This window comes from Frankliniella occidentalis, unplaced genomic scaffold, assembly GCF_000697945.3.
Source record: "Frankliniella occidentalis isolate FOCC.00 unplaced genomic scaffold, Focc_3.1 Scaffold18, whole genome shotgun sequence".
In the NCBI taxonomy this organism is placed as follows: Eukaryota; Metazoa; Arthropoda; class Insecta; order Thysanoptera; family Thripidae; genus Frankliniella; species Frankliniella occidentalis.
In genome coordinates, this window is record NW_026267148.1 from 2,518,360 (window position 1) to 2,523,646 (window position 5,287).

The 5,287-nt window shown below is 58.5% G+C and overlaps 1 protein-coding gene across 1 annotated transcript in view; it reads left to right on the plus strand.

The window, feature by feature from the left end:
* Positions 1-5,287, plus strand: part of LOC113207539 (signal recognition particle 54 kDa protein) — a 9,232-nt gene that overhangs the window by 380 nt on the left and 3,565 nt on the right. The window lies entirely within an intron of this gene.

Genomic DNA, 5,287 nt, shown 5'->3' on the forward strand with positions numbered 1-5,287 from the left:
CCTTTGTAAAACTCTGTATGTAAACAGACGGAAGAAAAACCTTGAGCTACAAATACAACAAAACACTGCAAATAGATTATAGGTGTCAATCGCCATTCACTAGACCAGAACGTTTGAATGAGGAAGTGTCTCGAGATCGATAAGATTCATCCGTGCAAAAATGTTCCCCACTGTTCAAACAACGTATGGTCTCACCACTTCCGCTGAGCCTTCGCAGGGCGTATCGGTTTGCTCCATGAGGTTGTCACAGGCAGGGGTCTCCTAAACTCTTCCTCCCTCAGGTGGCGGATGGATCGGGGGGAAAGGGGGGGGGGCTAAACCAACAGCCATATCTCAATTTCACCGATAAGGATATGGATACTCTCCGATAAAAAGCTTCGCCTGCACTGTCCAATCAGAGAAGCTCCTGCTGTCGAACGCGACCAGAGGCAAAGGCAGATACAGGTGGGTTGCAGGGGGAGGGGGTGGGGTCGGTGTGGGGGTAGAAAGGGGAGGAAGAGGATACTTTTCCCCTACCTTTCAGAGGAACCTCTTCTCCATGGCATTCTATTCCCTGCCCCCCCCCCTTTCTTCCTCTGTTCCGTGAGTTGAGGGGCCAGTAACAAATAAACACGTGTTTTACTATTTTTCAAAATAACGCGCGCTGCTCGCACATTCATCGGACGAACAGCGCTGCCGGCGACCTGACGTTATGATGGCTTCTTTCGGGCCTCATCCTCGTAGTCAGCGGAGCTCCCCTCCCCATTCGTCTGTGCATGTGCTTTTTTACTGCACGGTCATCAGTTGGCAGCGCACATCAGGGCTCGCATTACAGGTGGCTGCCAGCCCCCCCCCTCCCTCCCCTAGCCAAAGTCTTGCAACTGTAGCGGCATTGCGTTTTCTTGTGGCCCTCCCTCCATATCGTTCCCGGGCGGGCGGGCCCGTCTCTATGAGCGAAGGTCCATCACTTTGGGCGATAACTAACCGCGCTGCTTTCTTCGCGGCCGCATACTAATGGGCGGATGTGCAGCCTCGGCCAAAGCTTCGGCCCCCCGCGGCGGCACGGGCGGCACGCGGCCCCGCGTCACCTTGCTTGTCGCGTGTTCTGGGGTGTGGGGTCCAGTCCAGCGGTCTCCAGCGGGCTCCAGCGGGTGGGGCTATGGAGCCGACAAGGGACTACCGAGAGCCTCGCTGAAGGGGCTTGGGGGGCTGCTCCGCGCGCACCGCAGTGTGCGAAGCGGTGCCGTTCGGAACTAACTCCTTATTCGGCCTTCGTTGTTTTTACGTCCAACGTATACAGTGTCCTCCACCGCGCAGCCTTGTGCTATGTGCTGTTGGTTCTGTGGAGCAGTCACAGTCGTGGGTACAAGCTCTGCGCGAAGTCCATCCGGACCGACGAGGACAGCAGGACAGCTGCCCTGCCTCCCAAATCTGTCGAGCATGTATACTGGGTACACTACACGGCACTGCACTACACGGCGGCTGACAGACGGGCGGGCATTCCTTCGACACTCCGTACTAATGGGAGGGGCTGTGAAGGGCTCCCCCCGCGCGGACGACTCACGGCCACTGCATGTCACGGTGCCGCTGCATTTCGGGACTGGCGTCCAACAGACCACACTGCCAGTAATACGCAAAGAGGGAAAATCAACAGCCCTCCCGCATGCCGGCTTATGTGTAAGTAACTGCCGCTATATTGCAACAATAGTATGAATCAGTATTATTCAGTCGTTTGTACTGCCATGCCTTTTATTGCTGTACGACGCCACGTCGTAGTTGATCAACAGAAATAGAATGTTTGTTCGAAATGACCACCAAAAGTGTAGTTGTTTTGGAGGCTTCATTGCTATGTGTACAACATTGTATCATGAAGAGAATATGAATTGTGAAATACACTTCCCTTGTAGTACCAGTACCAAACATTCCAAGAACATTCCCAGAACGTTATTTAGGTTTCGTGAACGTTCAGCGATATTTTTTGAACGATTCGTGCCACCAGGGTAGGGCTAAGAGAGGTTCAAAGTACTGTCTAGAAAAAATGGGAGGGGGGGACGGGGGAAGTGTACAGACCAGCAGCGCCAGTGGTGTTTTTGACTCAGTTAAGAAATGACAGATGTCCCGTAATCACGATGCCGATTGAATGAGGACCGCCTTAGGTCGAATGGAATAAGAAGTCTCCCACTCCACTACGACACAGACATGCCAGTTGAAGGACAGTTTAAATGGAGGAGAGACGACTCAGTTCGCTGACGCCCGGAGCGTATGCAACCATTCCTACGCTTATGACATTGTGGTAACGCAGCAACGGGGGATTCCGAGTGCGTGCGTGTCAGAGGAGAAAAACAGATGCGTAGGAACAGGGGGGCAGGGGATGTAGTCCCCCCCCCTGAGCACCTCGAAGGGACGCCAAAACGCGCCCCGGATAGGCGCCAGAATTCGCCCTGTGAACAGTGCTTAAAACTCAAGGAAATTAGGCGGGAAAGTGTCTTGAAATAAGGGAAAAATGGAAATGGAAATGAAACCATGTGTTTGGGACAACCATGATAGATATTATGCAGGTATAGGCAGATATTAGGCAGTCGGCGTAAAGAGGCGCCAAAAAGGGTCTGATGGGCCGTACCCCCTGGCCAAAAAGCCTACGCCCCTGGAGAAAAATAAGTATACACAACAGGGCCAAGGGCTCCCCGCCAGTTTGTTCGCCTTCTGGTGCCGATCTCAGGTACTATCCCCAAAATATTCATGTTCTTTCTTCAATGAAAATGTAAACGAAACACTAAAATTTTGGGGAATGTATCAGAGATTTGCACCAGAAGTCGAAAGATTGGGGGAAGATCACCGACCACCCTCTATAGTTACTGTACCGACGTTTTTAAAGTGTAATAAAGTTACGAACCTGCTAAGTTTGGTCTGTGATAACCTACAAAGCGCCTTGTAGGTAGGCAACATCTTACCTGCCGTGCATGCCTGTATTGCGGGGCGGCCTACCCTGAGTTTCGCAGGCGCTGAGCTCTGGTGCTCTGGTGCCTGAATCAAAGAAAACCGGACGTACTTTCTGGGTGACCCCCGAGGCGACCCACCTTTACAAAACTCATGGTGCCCTACGGCCCAGATCGAAATAGGCAACTTGCCAACACGCTTGCGCTGTGCAGGATAACTTTTAATAAAAAGTACTGAGCCGGTGGGGGTGGGGTGGGACACCGTTTGTGTGCACTCCGTCCGTCCCCATCCCTCTTCCCTCGTGACTGGTATTAATTAGCTGAGCTTCAACACAATAGGCATGTGCTTGCATGGGATGCGCGGAGTCAAAGGGCAAGCCGCACAGCGCCTTCACGACTGGCCTCAGGGTGCGGCTGAAGCCGGTGTGCATGGATGTACCAGTAGGCCGCCAGCTTCAGGATAGCCTGCCAATTTTAATACAAGTACCTTGGCTTACTCGGGGTTTCACGCAACTCTTTAAACGACCTCTAACAACACATGGCCAAAACCTCGAGTCTGTAAGTTGCGATCGATATCTCTGTTAAAAATGACATCACCCACGCCAAAGTTTCGTCATGGGAATTTCCACCCTTACGCGAAGAGGGGCGAGAAGGGAGGATGGGGTCAAAGGCTTTTAGCCGAAACCATGCAGCGCCCCAGCCCCCTCCCCCCTCCGCCCTCCGCTCCGACCCGCGCCCGCGCCCTCGCGGGCCACCGCGGCCACTCTATGGGCTGGACCGCCGCGGAGGGCGCGGGGAGCCGAGCGCAGCGGCGCCGGCCGCGTCGTCCTCTCGCGCCTCTGCGGCTCCAGTCAGTCCCCGCCGAGTGTTGCACCGCTGCACTGTGCTCCGCGCTCCAGGCGCGCCGGAGCCGAGCACCGCGAAACACGACTCCGCGGACGAGCACGACGAGCACCCAGTGGGTGCCGCCGACGCGACGCGACGGGCGACGTTGAGGTCACCGACGACGCCGATTAGCGACGTGCCTAACGGGCGCGGTGACGGCTTTTCTTCCGAGAAAGACGAGCCTCCCGAGCGCGCTCCACGCGACCACGCGTGGTTACCGCAAAAGCACTGATTATAATTGCGACTGGGTGATTCATATTAATTTTTACCGAGAAACCTCTCGGAGCAGTGCTCTGTGCGCCCGCGGTGCGCCGCCGCGCGCTGCGCCCTCGCCACGGCCCTCGCCCACTCGGTGCCGGAGGCCCGGCAGCTGTCCCGGCCCCGGCCGGCGCCGGCTCTCTCCGTCAAGCCCAGCTGAGCGGGCCTGGCGGGCCCCCAGTCTGCCTACGCCTCTGTAGCGCCTTTTTCCATGCACTCTCCCGGGCCGCAGTGCGAGCCGAGCCGCCATACTCTTGTGCATGCATACCGATCCGGGAGCACAGCCTCACTCCGTCTCCCTGGCAGGCGCGGCGCCCGCACTCAGCGTGCCGGCGTCAGTGTTGACTGTTGACTCTCACCGAGTCTCGCGTTTAGCCCCCCGTGTCATCGGTATCGAGTACCTCCTATCCCGCCGTGTTCAAGTGTTCACCTAAAAGAAACGACGGCGGGGATCCTCGAACCTGCGCTCACGCTCCCTGCCTCCCGACAGAAGAAGAAGAGGGGGTCCCGAGAGTGGTGAACTCGACGTCGTGGAGCCGCCGCGCAGCAGCTCATCGAAGCCCCCGCGCTGCGACGCCGCCGACAACGACGACAGCCTCAATTGGTGCGCGGGAGCCGAAAGCCATCAGCCGCTGGGGGCGTGGCGCGGCGCGGCGGGGACAGAGGGCCATCCGTCGTCCAGGCAGAGAGAGAGGCATTGCCCCAACGAGAACGAGCGCCCTCGCCCATGATACATATCGCGCCGCTCGGCCCAGCAGCGCGACGCGACGCCCAGCCGCGGCTCTTAATTGACGTATCCTCGCCGCCCTGGCCCCGGCCGGCCCCGCCAGCCCCGCCAGCCCCGGCAGCGACCCCGCGAGGAGGCGGCGCGGCGGTTAGGAGGATGCGGTAGCGTCGTCGCCAGCGCCGTGCCGTGCCCGGGTGGGGCTTCCTTCGCGGGAGCCACTGAGTCAGCGCGTCGTCGTCGTCGTCGTCGTCGTCTCCGCCGCGGCGCCGATCCGATCGCGAGGCGTCTGACGGACCTGTGACGGGGGTGTGACGCTGGCACAGCGACCCCCCGCCGACGCGACATCATGGCCGGGCGCCCGCCGCCGTCGCCGAGGAGGCGCCGGCCCACCCCTTGCCCGCCACCGCCGCGGACACCATCGCCGCGCGGCCCCCGCCAGCACCACCGCCACCTGGAGGAGGTGGTGCAGTCCATGGGGGCGCAGTGGACCAGTGAGTTGAGT